Here is a 19562-nt window from a genome sequence, read left to right on the forward strand (position 1 = left end):
CCATTCAGAATAGCAATTGTTCTTCCTGCAGCGGGAATTTAACCGGTGGCTTTAGTGACCTGGCCTTTACGGGGGTCAAAAAGACAGCCAGAAGCCTCACGGCCATCCAGCTTAAAGCCTGCATCAACAACAAACAAGAGGGGACTGTCTTTGGTTTCCTATCTGCACCTGGACCCACCACAGTGGCTCATGAGAGCCATGCGCTTCATCTCATCTCTGGGTTATCCTCCACAAAGCCAGTGGGATTCCATCCAGAGAAATTCTGTAAAGTGTGGTGAGTGGTAGCAGCAGCGTTTCATAAAAATGTTTGATTTCACACAATTAGCCGCTTAGTCCGCAAAAGTATGTTTCTGAGAGAATTCCCATTTGTCTACTGTGCAGTAAAGCTAATTAATTTCACCTGACAATGTTACATTTTAAAACTGGAAATATCCTTTTTTTTTAAAGAAAAGCTTCCTGATCAGCCAGGCCTGTGGTGAGGCAGCGTTTATTCTTCCTTGGTTGGAAGAGACTTTGTGCCACGTGCAGACAAAAAAGTGATTACTAACCCCAATCCCTCCAGTGAACATCACACCAGTCCTGCAAACCGCTCCCCCGTTCCGATAAGGAAGGAAAATACAAATGCAAAATTTATTGGTCATCAGGCAGCATACTGTGGCTGGAATTTTCCAACGAGCTCAGCGTCTCTAGCAGTGGCCAAACATTCAAAAGAAGCCCTTCGTAGTCCAAAATAAATGTCTACGTTTTCAGAAGACAGGCAGAGATTAGGCAGTGTCTGGGAAGAGATTTTTGTTATCACTTCCAAGTTTTATTTTTGCACGTGAATTTTGTCCTCGGGCCTGGCCAAGCTGGAAGAGGCACAGGATGCTCTGCCGCTCAGGAGGACCAGACAAGCACAGGCACCGCCGAGGCACGGGCTGGCCGTGCTGCTGGATGCGCTGCTTCAGTGGCGCTGGGAATTCCTGCCCCTGGATGATCACTGCAATTTCAGCGTGGTCTGGCCACGTCCTCCACGCCTGGGCCAGGCAAAGAGTGACGCAGAGCCGGTATCACCTTAAATCAGAAAGATTCATCAGCTGTGCCCTCCGGGGCGTAAGAGAAAAAGCCTTGCAAATACTCACACCCCAGAAAAGCGAACACACAGAGCGTATCGTATTGCCTACTGTAACACAAGAGAAATGAGAAATCAAAGACACTGGAGACTTTTATTGTTCTTCTTAAGTTCTCTCCCAGCAAATACGGTGCCCATATTTTACAAGGCTACAACACAATACTCTACCACCACCACTTTAACGACCAAGCAGTTGCAGAGTTGATCTATAAACTGATGTTGCCATTTAATGTGGTTTCCAGTGAACTGTAAAATTTATAGCTGTAACTAACACCCCCCCTGCCCCTCTCTCTTTTATGTTCTCCTCAAAAAACAAGCTGCTCCACAGCTCCAAAAGGCAAGGCGCAGAAAATCAATGTGTAACCTGAAGTGAGCTAATTAGGATCATATTCACATACCGTGGATCTGTGGCCCTCTGGTCAATTAAGCAGAGATTAATGTCTGACACTGGATGGATAAACACCACCAAAAGGAAGGCACGGAAATATTCAGATCCACCCTTTTCGCACGGCTTCTTTCATGAATAGTGGCAAAACTGCTGTGCAGAGCAGAGACCCTCCGGGAACTTTCTTCCACAGGCTTTCCCTACTCTCTCCTTTGCAAACTTCTCAGCTCTTTCTGGGCAGCCTCACCACCATCGTCATCTCATCAAGGTGCCGCTGGCACCCCTCCTTTGGCAGCCGCCTGGCATGGGTGTCCCTCCCCTCAGTCGTGCCGGTGAGAGCTGGTGTAAGATGAAATCCTCTTCTGCTCATCTGGCCTGGCCCTTCTCGTGTCCCCTTTCAAGTGATTGATGGGATTTAAACGGGCTTCACTTCAAGTCCACCGCATGGGGGGAACTTTGTCCCAAACGAACGTCATGTTGGAAAATCTTCTTGGGCGCTCACAAGCGCACGAACTGATTTAAGCGCACTGTTGTGAACGCTTGGAATAAAAACTGGGGGCCTGATCCCAAAGCCCATTAGCCTTTGGAAAGGCTCCCTATGATGTCAGTGGATTTTGGAACAAGCTTTTGATGCTTTCTGGTAAGGGCTGATGGAAAAAAATCTCCAAGCTTAATTGGGCTGGGGGGGAGTTGGTAAGGAAAATGTTTTTAGATGAACACCACCTTTTCAGGGGATGCATATGTTTGCTTGAGGTCCATTGATACTTTCTGTAGAAAACTCCCACGCTTACTGCTTTTGTGTATTTGTTTATAGGGTGTAATTTTTTTTTTGGGGGGGGGGTTTAACTTTCTGACCTCATGCAAGATCACATGTAGTGTATTAATCTTCTCAACAGCTTCCTAATAGGAAGGAGGATCCATTTCAAGACTTATCTGGATATTCAATCAAACCTTTGGCCTCCTCTCCCCTGCCACTGTCTCTCCACCACGAGCGCGGCTGTCTGCAGGCGCCGGGAGTGGTGATGATGCCATGATGTATTGAGCAATAGATGCACACTGTCTCCATGGGAGGTTTCTCAGGGGGATGGGGAGAGCAGTCCAAAGGGACACAAAGTCTTCCCTGGGCCATGCTGGGAGCTCCCGGGGCTGCAGCGTGCGTCTACTGGCTGATGAGAGAAGTCACAATCTTTAGCATCATGACGGCAGCACTTCTTTAACCACAGACTTGCTTTAAGGTGGCTTTTTCTGGAGCCAGAGTGCGAGAGCCAATATGGGGTAAGGCTACCTTATGATGGTTTATGGAGAATTGTCATGCTAAGAATTGCCATGTCAAGGCTGCCACGCTTTTATTAAACAACAGAGCAAAACGAAAGCAGAGGGACAGATTCTGATGTCACTTTTGCTAGTAAAACCAGACACAAGTCAATGGGTAATAAACTTGCCGCTGGAGAACCACCGTGCGGTGCCATGTAATTATGGTTGACCACATAAAAATTGGTGGAGGTGGGAATGGAAGAAACCTGCCATCCTAGAGAGAAAAGAATTAGGAACTCTAATAGTAGAGGGAAACAGGATGGATAATGAAAAACTGGATCCAAGTGCCTGGTTTGGGACGTTCAGAAGTGTTTGATTAATTTTCTTCTTTTTCCCTTAACTCAGTACATCGCTCGCTGTCTACATTTGCCAGGAAGGACTACCCACTGGAAGTCTCCCTCCTCAGCGCAGTGCAATTATACCAAGATATTGGTGTGCAAGGGTGCAGACACAAGGACCCGCTGCTTCCCGATAGGGCTGGATGCGGAAGCACCAAGCGACTTGGAAGCATCTCAGCAGAGCTAGAGGATACTGATGGAGTACCACCTTGCATAGCCAGCTAGTGTGCCACCAAAGAGCCCACCAGGCAGAACCAACAAAAGCGCGGTTGCAAATAGCAACAAATATTATCTCTGTGAATCTGCTCTGCACACTTGGCAGCAGGGAGAGCTCAACCCTAGTTTTACAAAATACCCTGGCAGCTGTGCTATTTATATGTTCGCCAAGCTTTCATTAATGTTAACACGTGTTAATGGGCACCCCGTATTATTTTGGGACACTAAAAGTGAGGTGCATTTAATTTCCTTAAATAACAAATATGGGTCAAGCAAAATAAACCATGGATCGTATTTTTTTTAAGAAGAAAAAAAAAAAAAAAGTGGGCGTTTAACAGGATTCAGACAGAGCAATGTCTGATCATATTTACAGCATTTATAGGTTTGGAAATCTCTAAAGAAATCAGAGGAAACCTAAAGCCTGCCTGAGTACATTGAGTGAAATTCCTCTTGGTAATGCATAAATATTCCACAGGTCTTTACAAGAAAACCCTTTAAACTGTATGTAAATATTCCACAATCTTTTAGAAAATGTCCAATTTAGAGGTGATGCTTAAAACAGGCTCTTTTTTTACTTTTAATTTTTTAAATGCCATTTGCAGATCATATCATTTCCCTCGGATTTCTTCCTTTTCCTAAAAACACCAGTGTTTCCAAACAGCCATACAAAGGCTTTTGAAACAGAGTCCTTGTGTTGTTTTAAAAAAAGTTCTCAAATATGAACTACACGCACTTAAATCAAATTGCAGCTACAAACAAACTTACTTCTCACCTCATCTTGTTCCTTAGGATTTAATGGAAAACTGGCATAAAGTGTGGCAACAGAAAAAAATACCTGCCACAAAAAATAAATCTGTCATACTTGGGAAAATCCATTCATCAAAGGAGGGAAAAATACAATGAAATCGTGAGAAGTTTATGGAATAAATCTGTAACTGATTTGGCTCTAATATTTAATCTCCCTCTGCTCCCTTGTAGTGTGATATTGTGTTCACCCTGCACAACTTGAACACGACAATGGGTTTTTAGTAGCAAATTTATAACTTCATCGGGATATTCCTGGTATGGTAGGACAAAGACAGTGTCTTCCGAGTGTTTCTGATTCTGGCCGGAGGGACAGATGCCCGGGGAGGTAAATCGGACATAGTTTGACCAGTAACGCATGACTTTGTAGAAGCGCCATTGATGTACACCACTGGAGAGCCTGGCTCTAATCTGCACTGGAAAAGGCACTTTCAAAGCAAAACCGCCCTGGTACACACCGGTTCCAGTTAAACACAATCCTGGTCGGTCCTGGGAGCCAGGATCCGGGATCACAGGTTTGTAGTGCCAGGAGAAACGCTCTCAGCTTCGACCTTTAATGCAATAAAAACCTTTACCCTCGCACACCGTGACGGCGACGCTGAGCTTGCTGACACACCAGGCTTCAAAGGAGGGCGAGGGGCGGCTGTGAAGGAGCTGACCTTGCAAAGAGGGTTGTTTGTCGGCACGAACCAGTGCCCTCCTCCAGCCCAGCGGCCAACTGAGTCAAACAGCTTCTGTTCGAGCCCATGAACCGCGGGGAACTGGAGAGCCCAGGGGAGGGCTGCAGCGCCCATCCAGAGATTTGACTTTCTTGAGTGACAGCTTGATGAACTCAGGCGTGAGGAGTTGGCCCTTTGAAGAAGTAATTATGCTGCTCGTCAAGAAAAAAATAGCTCTGGATTGTGCCGTGCATGTTTACACAATGCCAAAGAGACAAGCAGGCGCTCCTTGGGACCAGTGCCACAACAAGGAAGACGCATTTCAAAGAGTTATTTATTCACCGGAGATCCTGAAAGGATGTTTGTTGGATCATGCAGAAGAGTGGAAGCTCCTGAAATCCAGGATGCCATAACTTCAACTAGGAGCAGGCAGCAGAAGATTTATCTCTCTGGGCTGCTGGGAGCTTGTCACTGCTTCAAGTGCCATAATTACCATTTGGTCTCCTCCCACCCGTGACTCCCCAGTGGCAGTCTCCTTTGTGACAGCCCCGATGGCGGTTATTTATGTCATATAAACAACATATGTTGGCACAATCATCTTTCCCCACTTCTTAATTCACCAGTTTCTCCACGAGCTTTGCAAATGCAACAGAAATGGGAAGGAAAACGATCAGCGCTGAGCAAGCACAAGGGTTGGTCTGAGATGTTCTCCTCCTCCTCCTCCTCCTCCTCCTCGCTGAGGCATAGTGAGAGTCTCCGCATGCCACCGTGCTGCTGGGTCCCTGGGGGAGCTCTGGCCTAGCCTCGTCCCTGAGGATGCTGTTGGCTCCCAGCCCTCCTCGGGTTGTCATTTATCACAAAAGCAGTAAAAAAAGTGCACACGTGGCTATTTCTATAATAAAGCATCCACCTTCTGCCTTCCTGTGCTGCGTGCTTGCTCTGAGATGGATGCTCCCCCTGTGCCAGCCCCTGGCCTGCATCTTGTTCCTCTTGTTTTGTCTGCTCTCTCCGTGATAATCGCCAGCATTTGTCCGCTGCGTTGTTTCAATTCCAGCCACCAGCGAGATAAGATTATCAGCGTTATCAACAACTTTTGCTTAGGATAATCCGTGTGTGCTCTTGTGAAAGGCACGCTCTGCAACACCCGCTGGATGTACCGGAGGGATGCTCAGCGGCCGTGGCCTTGCTGTACAACCCGCAGCAACTCGCCCCGGCTGTTTTCCCATTTGACACCATCTGTCTGCTTATTTTTGAGGGTAAGGCTGACTTTTAATGCAGATAGCTGGAGCGTTAAGCATGGGGCTGGACCTTGACTGAATCTCCTCTGGCTACCGTCGTATAAATTGCATTGCAATGGACAATGTGCTGTCTCGCATCCAAGTTGTAGGCAAATATTTGTATATAGATAAGCTGACATGTTGTTTAGTACATGCACTCTAATTCCCAATAAAACCTCTAATAAAGAATTATAAAGTGAATTTATTGCTTCACTTCAAAGCAAGGACATGCTGCCACTTTGAAGGGGTATTTGAAGCGTTAAATCCATTTCTATGATGCTTTAATACATTTTCTGTACTTTGGGGTTTTTTTAGTTATTTTAATATTATTGTGCCACTCTGTTAAAAGGCCATAAAATATTTTAAAGAGCAATAAAAGTAAACAAAAATGCTAAAAAGCCCATTCTTCTCTCTCCAACCCACTGAGAGAGGAAGAGACAGAGGATTTAGGCATAACAAAATTCACGGCAGCTGTGTAAATAAAATAAAAGAGCGCACTGTTTTTCTGTTGATGGTGATTCTTAACATCTTGCTATCTAGCAGGAGCCCAAGGCAAGCTATGGGAAGGAAGCAGAAACACCGAAGAAGAGCGCACAACGGAGGGTAGGCTTTGCATCCTTCCTGAAGATGGGAATCCAAATTAAAGCACAACAGAGGAAGTTTTCCGGGGCAAGAGCCTTCATCCAGCAGACTTCACCTGCTGCAGGCAGGAACCAGCTGAAGGGTGCTATTACAACCAGCGTTAATAAGGATGTACTCCTTGCCAAGCCACAGTAGGCTTTGGTAGGACCGACCCCCCCGAGATAACCTCCCTTCTCCTCTCTGGCTTTCATTTGCGCTCTGCAAAGCACAGAGTTTAGCTCTGTGCCAGGTACCTGCTTATGGTTCGCGGAGGTTTCAGAAAACAGGGCTTAGAGAAGACATAACTCCATAAGCTACGTGGTTCTTCTCAGCCCATGACTTCCACTTGAGGTAGGAAGAGAAAAGAAAACTGACGAAAATGGCCAGAGAGAGTCTTTCAAAAATCTGAATAACGGCTGTTGATGCTACTAAAAATAGAGACACAAACCCCCCTGCCAAAATGGCTTTATCTCAGGGAAACTGGATTCTCAATGTTGACGCTCTCTGCAGAAATTTACAACAGTTCCCGTAAAAGAAAATCATGGATTTTGAGCAAACGTCCCTCCTTTCTGTGAAACATTCCTGACAAAAGTGGGGGTTTCTTTTTTTTCCCCCATCCTGGCCCAGTGCAGGGAGCACAGCACCTTCTCAAGCTGCATCCGATTGCGAGCGATGGCTGCTCTCGCTGTCTTCCTTGGTCCAGGGCACCAAGGAGCTGGCAGAGCCACTGTCAGCTCTCAGTCCTGCTGCCCTATTAAAAAATAAGAAAGCAGCATGGATTTATAGCATGTTAAAATCTGGATTTGCAGCTACATCTACAGGTACAAGCTCAGGTCCTGGTTTACTTCTTGGGATGAGCACAAAGCCCCATAATACAGCTCGTGTTTAGGGTTCAGCAATAATTATAGAACAAAACCTCCCAACTGACATGTCCTTTGGAGTTTTTGGAGATGTCGGGCATGCCACGGAGAGACCGCTCTTTTTGCAAGATGCTGGTACAAACTTTCCTTGCCTTGAAGACTGTTTCCCCAATGAGCTCTTACAAATGCAGCACCTCACAGATGACAGCCACCGGCCTGGTGGCAGAAGGGGGAAGGAATTTGCCTTCAAAAGCCGAATTGTGAAAGAGGGGTGAAATAAACTCGGGAGAACTGGGGTGAGGGAAAGCTTAGTGGGAGCAAAACATGACTGATGATCAAGTTGATCCAAGAGGTAACAAGCATCAGAGGCACCTTCAAGAGCTGGAGACCTCCTGGCTTATGTTAGAATGGTTTTTCAGGTAGGGAAAGGTAGCAGGATCCTGCCCTCAGCATGTGCAATGGGCACCACAAGACCTGATCAGCCTCACAGGGCCTCTGACACCCCACTGCACCCCAACCTGCCCCACACCGGGCAGGGCACACACCTCTCCTAACTCCCGATGAGTCCGCTGCAGACTGTAATTGCAGCACACACACAGAGACCCGTGTTACATGAGCAAGACGCTCGACAATGTTTTTCTGGAAGTGACTTCACTTGTTCTGAGACCTTAATGCAGGATTTGGTTGTATTTATTTATTTTTCCCCGTGTTTTCTTGTCCTAGACAACGTATTTGCAGCTGCGAAGGGCTGATGACTCCCTTTGCTAGGCAGACTTTCTCCTGAGAGCCTTCTTTCAATGGTCTCCATTGTAACGATCTGGATTTTGCATTTCCGCCGTCGTGCTGACGAATGGAGTCCCAGGTCCTGGAGTCACTACAATGAGCACGGGGCAGAAATCACAGCCAAATTCACCAGCGCAGTTCACTGGCCTCTGATTTATTTCCCTCTGTGACCTCCACATGGCTGCGGTCCAGACGTGAGCCCACGTACCGCTGGAATCCTACACATCATTTCGGGGTCTTTACTCATCATTTACTAGACCGTGCTCTCCAAGTTGTCAGTACGGTTTCCAGGAGGCTCTCATTGTGCTCAGTGGGGATTTGGCCATGGCTTTCCGGAAGGACAGGAATACTGAAACTACTAAAGTCCTCCAAGTTACTCACTTCAGCGTGTCTGTAAGGTCTGCATATGGAAAATTATTTGTCATTTCCTTGCAGACGCTATTTTCAAAGGAGAGATATATCATTCTGGCAACAGCGCAGCACCGTGTTTATCTCTCAGCCCAGCTCTGCTGTATAAGTTTGGGAATCTAGTCCTGTCCCGTCTTCCTCTCCTTTTTTGTTAATGAACACACAGTTCTGGTCTAATAAGGCTTGTTCGTTGAACAAGATCCACTGACATGAATGAACCCTGGCTACCAAGGCAAATGGGGGTTTGCAGCGCTCAGAGCTTCATCCAGCGGGATGGGGTTGTTTGAAAGCCTAGAGTGATTCCAACAGCTAAAGGCATTTAGAGATGGGACTTCATCATACCATTTCACATGCATAACATTGGGGTGTAGAGGTGTTGGAGGAGAACATTGCTGTGGGAGAAGCTTTCTGGGGTAAAGAACCCATGAAAAAGGTTCTCTTCACTCCCGTTAGTACAGTAAGTGAAGGAAAGAATATGGGTTTGGTTTCTTCGTGAGTGACCAATTTTCTCCATTTCTCCTACCTCCAGCAGCCTTGGGTACCATTAATATCTGTATTATAGTAGCTCTCAGGCCTGGCACACAACTGACTCAGCTAAGAAGGGGAACTTGCAAACCAACCCCGGACCTTACCACCCATCCTGATGACGGGCATCCCTTGACACTCCTTATCCCTGGTCATCCCAGCCGTTTCAACCTCTAAAACTGAGACAACAGGCACACTTAGGTTTATATATAGTTTTAGGATGTTCTGAAGCAGCAAGAGCTTTCTCTCACTTTGCTCTTGTCTTTTAAGAGGCAGAATAATTTATTTTCTATGCTTTATAAGAAGCAAAGTTACAAGGAGCCTGGTCTTGTGAGGGCTTGAGGGCACTTTCCTTTGATAGAGTTTGGGTCCAACATGTATATTGAGTCCCAGATTTGCTTTGAATAGAAGCTGAAGTGCCTGTAAGTTCTGGCTGCAGAAAAACCGTGAATGTAGTCAGACCACTTACAGGACAAGTCCAATTACATCTTTGGAATGGGAACCAGACATTTCAGAGCTGAGACTGAAATTCATTAGAAATAAAGACGGAAGACCATGAAGTCCAGGACTGCGAATGGAAGAAGTTAAATAACCTCCCAAAGCCCTGACAGGCCAACAGCCTCCTCCACCAAAACATTAAAGATGTCTCTTCACAAAATAAAAAAGAAAAGAAAAGTGCCTTTTAGGGCTTGAGAGAGGTCTGCCTTCAGGAATTCCTTTGTCCATTTGCCCAAAAGTCTCAGTATCAGTTACTGCCTGTGAAACACTCAAAGCTTTCTGGGGTCTCTTAGCCAGCAGATTCCCTCTCTCTGCTTCCAAGGATTATTTTTTCCCCATTAGAATACAAATTTTGGACAATTTCCCTCTCATCGTGCACAAGTGTAACAGATGATCTCTCACTGAATTATTTTAGAAATGCATTTATGGAGTCTGTTGTCTGGGATATAGAAGCTCCATCTTTCCTAGGCTATATATCATCAAGTATCATTCATGGGGTCCAAAGCATGAAAGACTGACTTTGCAACTGAGGAAAACCTTCCACCAGTCAACGCAGACACTCTGTTGCACCTTTGTACTGTGCTCATAATCCGCTTTGTGTCTCTCTCTTGCACGTGGAGGATAGAAAGCTTTTACTGATGGAAGCTGAAGGAGCTGCTACAGGAGCTCAGGTGACAAAAGCTTACACCTTTTGGTCACATAGATCCCGCGCCTGCTTCTCACCGAGGACACAACCCCGGCCATTTGCAGCAGCAGACCCGACGCTGTTGACGCCCTGTACTGCGGTGATGCCGCTTGCTGACCTGGTGACATCTTAGGAAAAGTGATGGCTTTGTGCGAAATGATTGTGATGGAAGAGACGGGCCCCAGCCACGTTTCTGCTCCTGCTCCTGGTCTCTGGATGCACAGGTTGGTTGTGTCCTGGCTCCTTGCTGGGAACTGACCCGAGCGTGGTCTGTCTCCCATGTGTGTCCTGTTTCCTTGGGAAAGGAGAGGGCCATGTGTCCTGTTTCCTTGGGAAAGGAGGGGGCCAGGGAGCATTTCGTGAGGTCCCTTGGGTAGACAAGCTTCAAACATGGGCAACAGACCTCACCATGCCGAACCATTAGCGTCGCCTATGCTTCATCCGTTGTGCTGGAGTCAGGCAAGGGAATGTCGTCATAAGGATTTATTTACAAAGAAAACAAAAAGAAATCACAAGCCCAACGCTGTACAATGGGTAGAGTAGAAAATATGCTGCCCAGAGCCAACCAAATACTTACGCTGATACTTGGTGTTCTCTTTGTGTTTCAAATTGTGCGTGTTCAGGGGTCTGGCCCTGGACACTGAACTTCTTCGGAAATTCAGCCCCTCAACACTGCTCGGGACATTCTTTTTGGTTTACAAGGAATCTTTATTGAAGCAGTACATGACGATAAGCGTTAATAGAAAGGACATTCCCCTCCCATAACTTTAAAGAGAAAACATTAATTCCCTTTGCAGAAATGTGTGCAATGTGCATTCCGGGAAGGGTGAGGCAGGAGGGAGAAAGGACTGAGAGACAAAAACCTGGGGGAATGGTGTCAAAAATAAAATGTAAGCCGTATAGCGCACGATGTAGCTTTGGGGAAGCAATGTGTCTCGGGGAAAAAAAAGCACTGGTCAGCCACTATTAGCAGCGTGTCCAACTCGATCATCCTGTCCTCAGCTGATGTCCCATGTACTGACCACCCCAGAAGCTGCTGGGCATGGTCAGCCCATTCCCTTCCCAACTCGTTGTCCTCTGTCCTGCCCCGGCGCTCCCTGGTCCCAGACCTGTCTGTCATGCTGCTGCCCTCTCCTGTTGGATGGACTGAGCGTAACCATCCCTCAGTGGGCAGAGAGCGCACGGAGGGCAAGGACCAGAAATGTTCGCAAACATGGTGGGAACGGGAATATTGCCCCTGCGCCGACTTGCTGCTGCTGCAAGGTAAACCCCTTCTGCAGATCATGCTCTGAGTGTCGGTCCTGAGGTGCAGATGTGTTGCCACCTCCAGGGCTAAGCCCCAGCTGTGGACACAAGGACAAGCGCTGCAGAACCTCTCGCCATGTGCCATCGCCCTGCGACAGCCAGTCCGTCGGGGCGCTGAGCCCAGGGCCAAGAGGAGGACGGGAAGAGAGGAGGGAGAGATGCGAGGAATCAGAAAGGCAATTAGCCACAGCCTCAGATAAGAGTAAAATATTCCGTCTGTCTTTGTTTTAATGTCATTGATCTAAGCCAGAGACGCAGTGATTTCCAGTGCAAAAGTTTACGGGCGTAATCTCTGCTTGCTGGTGGAAATGGCTCTCTGGACTTCAGAGTGGGAGCATGCCATGTTGGTGCAGTTTATCTTCTGGTGAGCTAAAGACTTCAAGGAGATCGCTTTAACAAGGGGTTAGTAAACCTCACAGTTGTCTGCAATATTTTATTGGAGGTTGGAGAGGCTGTTCAAACATCTGTTCGGAAACCTAAACAAACAGCCGCGCCACGTCGGTTATAGCTGACTCACGGGTTTTGCGAAGGAGGTGATCAATGGACTTACGTTGCAGTTTGAAAGTGCAGCCCAGCTCCTAGGGCACGACTTATAAGGCGAATAAGAGCATGAGGAGGGTGCGGAGTCTCCGTGCGACCGAGTTCTGGCCCTCTCCATTGCATTCATGCTTTAATATGGCATCCCAGAAGGGAGACGCGGTGGTGGTTGTTTTTCAGAATAAACATTCTGGGTCAGGAGCCATGATTAATACAGCAGAGATGTGGGAAAGCATACCTCTGTAAACAACAATGTTTTATAGCTGTGAAAGGAACTGTGTGTCTTCTGCCTGTATCCGAGTATGCCCCGCTCGCTGAAACAAATCAACAGGGAATTTCCCCACTTGGAGGAAAATATTCAGAAGATTTCATCCGTACAATGCATTTCGCCTAATCCATATTTCCCTGGAATGAAGAGATAGAATACAGACTGCGGTAGGAAATGAAATACCAGAGGAATCAAGGGAGGAGCCAGTGAGATTTTATGTGGGTAACAGAATGAAATGCATTAGAAAACCTTAACTTTGCTATCGGTCGCCAAAGAGAAAGTTTAAAATATAGATCCTGCCTGCCACAAATTTCCAATGCAATGTTATTGTAAGAATGTTGCACAAATATATTATATATATATATATATATATCTTGCCACAGAAATACAGACATTTAACACTGGAAAAACGTGTGTCACCCAAATGAAACAGTGAAACACGCGGGGCGCAAAGGCGTTGGTGATATTATCTCTTATCCGAGTGCCAGCCCTGCCAGCAGCTGGGAACAGGAGCTCCATGGGGGTTTGAGGTCAACAGAAGAAGCCCATACGGGTAACCTAATAGTGCAGTATAGGCAGGAAGGATTTTCACTGTACAAAGAGCAATTTCATGGTCATCTCCCTCGGAAAGCTGGTGGGAGGTGGAAACTGAACTGCTATTTGTGTCTTTGAAAACCTCCCCTGTAATATTTAGACAGAACGGCGACAGGGTTTTAAAAACACACCCCAAAACAGGCAAAGGTGGAACCTGTTTTAATCTAATGCTGTCCAAGGATAGGAAAGCGTCTCAGTTGAACACGAGAAAATTCTTAAATGTTGACCCGTGGACCAACGTGCCTTTAATTAAACTACCCTTATCAGTGCTTGTGGCTGCAGGGGCGTCCCCTTAATGTTTGGTGAGCCCTCAAGTGACATGCAATATGCTCTGTGTGTTTCAGCACACCCCAGAAGCCACCGACACGGTCAGCGGGAATATAGTTTGCTCTGTCATTCATATAGAGAGTACAGCAACCAACAAACTTAGCCCTGAACTTCAGGGCCTTAGTATCCTTCTTGTGCTCAAGAACAACTGGTGTTACCAGAAAACCAGAAGAAAACCTGCATTTCTCCTTGCAAGGGTGACTTCGCTCACTCTCTTTGCAGAAGCCAGGCATGCAAAGTCCTTTTTTTCCTGTAGATATTCTCTCTTTCAATAGATTTCATAATATGTAGTAATCTTGTTATGCCAGGTAAGTTGTTTTTGCAAAGAAAACAGGGCTTTTCCCTCTAAAAGACTGTTTCTTTCAGAGGAAGACTACTTTTTTCTACGGAAAAAACAAGGCCTGGGCTCTGGCGGCAAGTCCTCTAGGAAATTTGAGGGCTGATTCATTCTTCTGGTTGCCTTTGGTGCCAGGGGCCTCATGTCGCCTAGGCTCCCCATCCCACATGGGCATCACCTGCTTGCCCCTTGCAGAAGGCTTTCCCCAGTGCTCAGGGACACAAAGGTGTCCCTTGTACGGTGGCTTTGCACCCTGCCCCAGGAGAGGAGGAGGAGGAGGAAGACAAGGAGGAGAAGGAGAAGGTGGAGGTGATCATCCGTGCTGGGCGAATGTCAGTCCACGGGTTTTAGACGACTATCCCAAACCTTTCTGAAAATTGAACAATTGGGTTAATAACAGGAAGTCGGGAGCTGGCAAATTACCATTCTTATAATCAGAACAGGAGGCTGAGAGAAGAAGTTGTGTTTTGGCAGCGATAGCTAATTTCCACGTCTCATTAAAACAACGTGGCTTATTCATATATTTTTAAGGCTATTTTTCGCTTGAAGGATAATAGAGCAGGTGCCCCCTTTTATGAGGCATTAATACATTTTGGCTGAGCGGTTTGTATTGGTGGAGGAAGCGGATTTATTCAAAGTGGCTGGGTAAACACGGTACCAGTCCTGTATCCCTCTGATACCGGGCTCTTACGGGAAAAGACATGAAACACGTCACTTCCATGGTATGTCTCTGGGCTCAGCTCCGAGACGGCGCAGCGACTGTCCCAGGAGCCCTTTCATCATGTACGTCCCCTGCATTGTTTTTTTTTTTCCCAGAAGAGGCTCAACATTTTGATGTGGGTGTGACTGAAAAGTCACCAAAGGGACAAATTTAGGCTTATGGTATCAGGGTGCAGGCGTGTACCCGGCCACTGTGCAGTGCAACGGGTGGCTGGACCTGGCCCAGTCGCCAACCCACATCCCATCTCTGCAAGAGTGATGTTGCGTGACCAATATCAGAAATAATATTGTCAGTCAAATCCTTTCCTACAGCTGGGGCAGTTTAAGGGCAATTCAGGTCTGCAGAGACCTTTCCTCATTGGTAAAGTCCCCATGAGGACTGAAGAACTGGTCTTGTAGAAGGAAAATGTACAATAAAACAGATTTCTTGAGAACATCGTGACTTTTTCCATCAGCAGCCCTCCTCGGTGGAAACCCCGTTCTCCTTCCTACCTGGCTGCAACCCTTCCCCCGCCAGGGGACTGAGAGATGTGGTGGGCAGCAAAAGCACTGCACAACCCACAGGGTGTTTTGCAAAGCCAGCCCAAAGGTCTGCGCAGAGACACAACAGTGATAAGACAGAAGTAAGAGTGACCGAAAGCCTGCATTACCAAAGGTGTGGGTCATAATGATCCCACAACAACATTTACACAGAGTTTCTGGGAACACGGCCTTTGAAGGGATAAGGCTGTATTTTGACTGAATTTGGGCCGAAGGCTGTTGTGGTGGATTTCTTTGCTACGGCCCCAGAATCAATGGTTTGGGCAGAAACCTCTTGCCGCAAAACAGCAGGACTCGAGGCAGCGGTAACTATGCAATAGAAAATACCAAAAAAAAAAAAAAATAATATCGGCATAATGTTCATCCGAATAGGGACTTTATCCTTTGAGTTATGTTTAAAGATAAGTAGAGGCCAAGCGTGTGTCTTCATCAGGCACTTCTATGACATGATCTGAAACAAAAAATGTTTGGGCTGAGCAATTTAGGAGCAAGGAGGAAATCCTGAAAAATCTAACTCGTCCAGTTTTATATATGAACTAGACAGCCTAGCACAGAAGGGAGCCTGGTCTTGGAGGTCCAGCACCTTTTGCTAGACGATATATTGACTGTATATACAATGCTGTAAAATATCCTGTCTGCTTTATCTTGGGTGGAGCAATAAAGGAAGGAAAGTCACAATAGCTCTCCTCCCTTTATCAAAATAGCCTGTGCCTATCTAAGAATCAAGGATAAATTAATAATAGCGATCCTTTGGGATTTGAGCTGCTGCTAGAAGCCAACGGGCGACATGGGGAATATGCATACTTGAATATCATCCAAGCATTTAACACCCTCCGATTTGGACAACGTGTCTGTGCAGCATCCCTCCAACCAGTTCCTGTGCAGCCTCATAAAATACGTAAACACAGTGCTCTTTTTTTTGAAAGCCTCTCCTTCCTTTCATATTAGTTTTTATAACCCTTGCATCCTCTGCTGCTCTCCTCCCAAAGAAGATCCAGCGCCTTCCAGCCTGCAGCCCTCCAGAGTCCCCACTGCAGATGGGGAATGGCACCTTCTGCATGTCCTCCATGTGCTTCTTTTTTACAGCAGCTGAAAGGTATCTCTCCTGAATGCTTCATTTGCACTTGGCCACATATTTACTCACATTCAATTTGCCAGTGCTGAATATTTATGCATTTCCCGAATTTAAAAATAACAGCGCAGGATTTCTCTTCTCCAAGGAAAGAAGAAGAATTAAAACTCGACCTGCTCTCAGATCCCTAAACAAAATTACAGGATCATAGAATCATGGAATGAGTTGGGTTGGAAGGGACCTTTAAAGGTCATCTAGTCCAACCCCCCTGGAGTCAGCAGGGACATCTTCAACTAGATCAGGTTGCTCAGAGCCTCATCAAGCCTGGCCTTAAATGTCTCTAGGGACGGGGCCTCCACCACCTCTCTGGGCAACCTGTTCCAGTGTTTCGTTACCCTCATTGTAAAGAACTTCTCAATGTCTAATCTAAACCTGCCCTGCTCTAGTTTAAAACCATTGCCCCTCGTCCTATCGCTACATGCCCTTGCAAACAGCCCCTCCCCAGCAAGATGGAAAGAAAAATTTGGAGACGATCAGAAAAAGGACCGTAGGACTGAGTGACCATGGCCAAAACAGGGGTATGCACACCGCAGGCACACTTCATGTCCGCACCAGGGCTGGCCGTGCTTTGTGAAGAGCAGGCACACCTAAACGTGTTTTGTCCTCAGGATGGCTCAGCCGAGCAACACAGCACCTTATAGCCAGGGCTGACTGCTGTCTCATGGGCTGCCTCACAGAGAAATCAAACAAAGCGTGAACCACCCGGGGTGCCCAGCCACCCCCCAGAGCCGCGAGGGCACAGCAGGTGATGGGTGAAACAGAAAGCTCTTGCAGAATGAGACCACGTGGTGGCTAAGTAACAACTAATTTCATCGCATGGTGCCTTTTATGGAGGCTAGCCTGGTTTATTTTATACAGCCGACTTGCTCTTGTGCGTGTGCATGGGAGGAGCACCTTTTTCAGAAGGACGTGGCTGAAGTGAAGCTGATGAGCAAGGAAGGGGAGCAAGCCAAGCAGAGGAGGCTGGTGGGGCAAGTTCACAAACATGTTAGCAAAGAGGGGGAAGCTTTCTCTACATGAGAGAGACAAAAAAAAGGCTCTTCAGGTAGGTTGTAGGGTGTGGGGGCACCAACGGGAACATCTACCCTGTGTGAATGGCATATCAAGAGCTCAGCGGTGGAATATATTCTTTAATTTAAAGGACACTGATCCTGCCTAAATTACAGAAACTCGAGTCCCAGGAATCCCTGGACAAACCTCAGCTCATCTGTCGGCAGGTCAGAAGCTCCACCGAGGGTTAATAATAATTATTTGTCACCGTTTGTGGTTTGATGGGAGAAGATGAAATAGAAGGAGGTTCCTCATCTCATGTAGACTGAAACGCAAGCCAGAAGAGAGGAAAGGTTTGCTCTGCTGGGGACAGTGGGTCTGGTTAAATGGAGAGTGCTCCACACATTTCCTGGGCACGGGAGGGAGCATGGGGAAGAACCGTGCCCCAGAGGAGCGACTTTTCCTGCACTCTCCCCTGTGACAACGCTTGGTTTTTTACCCCTCCTCCTTCTGGGTTATTTGCAGCTGATACCATCTGACCCGAATTCACTATAAAGCTGTAACTTGCCCGTTGCTTTCTCCAGGGTCCCAGGCAAAAGAGAGGAGGTGACTGAGCCCCGCGTTCAGGCAGCCATAGGCACGCACGGCTGTTAGTGTTTTAAGGGGTACAGCATCCCAAGAAGGAGGGAGAAGAAAAAAAAAAAACAACTTTTCTCATGATTTATGCAACTGATATGAAATATTTGTTATACATTTCCTTTGGGATGTATTTTGGTTCAAAACCTGTGATACCAGCTGATAATGAGTTACACATTTATTTTGAAACAATGCAGGCCAACGTTAATTGGAAGCACGTTCTGTTTGACTGAGCAGGTACAGTAACTCTAAAGTATTCGCTGTCAGGCTTCTGCAATGATATTAATCAAAGCACTTTTTCTGAGCTAGGAAAAAGTCAATGCAGCAGTGATCAGGTAAGGCAAAAAACAAAGCAACGATCAACCAGGACCAGCCAAGGAGATCTTTCTTTTCCAGGACTGTTACGTTTTAATCCAAAAAATCAAAAAAGCTTTCAACTGGGGCTAGTAAATTTTCATTGTCAGGTGAAAACTTCTAGCGATTTCAGGAAATGTCATTTTTTTTTTTTCCCCCATGGAAAGCAGGCCTTTCTTTTGTAAAAAAAAAAAAAAAAAAAAGGTGATTTAAGTTATAAGCCTAGCTGGAAATTTGTGACTAGTTTTTATACATGTGCTTTCTGCGCTCTCTGGCAATCGTGTTGCATTTACAAACATTAACTCGTTGTGCTGTGGCCCAACCGCAGCCGTGTGAGATCCAAGAGATGGAGACACGTGAAGAAATGGAGACGCGAGGTTACGGCAGCCACTGCCACACAGCCAGCGTAGCCGAAAGCCTGACACCACCGTTCATCGTCGTCATTTGCGTTATGTTATCCTGCACGATCACGCAAGCAAAGCTGAGACTACTGACTGCAACGTGGTGTACAAGACACATGAGGAGGCCATTATATCTCTTGGGATGAGATTTATTATTATCCATAGCAGGTCTGTGGTGACTGTCGTTATGCAGAAAAATAATTAACATTCTTGGCCAGGGGAGTAAAGCACAAGGACAACCCTTAAGATGGCACTTTTAGCGTAGAAAACTCTGACAGCCCTTAAAATTTAGGACTATCAACCATCTAGATTTTTTAAGATAGCAAGAGATCTGCCTTTTATCCTGCTGCTATTTATATATATAAATGAATAGAAATTATACACATGAATGTAGATGATGTAGGAATTTTTTCTGTGGGTGGAAATGGGTGCAGAGAACTACTCGATAAGCATTCCTGCATACAGGAACAGCTGCACTGAAAATCAGGTCGGTATGACAAAAGCGAGGAAATTACCAGAATAAGACTGTTGGTGTCAGATCTTACTGTCTCATACCCGACACCCCAAGCTGTTCGTGTCCAGTGAAGTGACCCACCACCACCACAGAAATGTGATTTTCATGGTGGCATTCCATATGGGAGAATCATCTGCCAGTTTCAAAGCGTAAGCTGGGTTTTTCCTATTGCCGCGTCTTGCCAAATACTTGGGGGGAAAAGTAAAACGGTATTCGCAAATGGGTTTATCTTCATTTGTCACGTGTTAGACATTGTTTCCTTCTCCAAATATGAGAAAAAATGTGACGGCCTGTTTTTTTTTTTAACACCTAGTTCTAGCCATGGGATGATTTTTGCGTACCTGGCAATCGTTGCTTTGCTGTCTAATAAGTTGCTGTTGAGTGTTCGCAATCGGCTGGAAGCAATTCAATCCCGCTTCTGCA

Source organism: Chroicocephalus ridibundus, chromosome 8 (assembly GCF_963924245.1).
Source record: "Chroicocephalus ridibundus chromosome 8, bChrRid1.1, whole genome shotgun sequence".
Classification (NCBI taxonomy): Eukaryota; Metazoa; Chordata; class Aves; order Charadriiformes; family Laridae; genus Chroicocephalus; species Chroicocephalus ridibundus.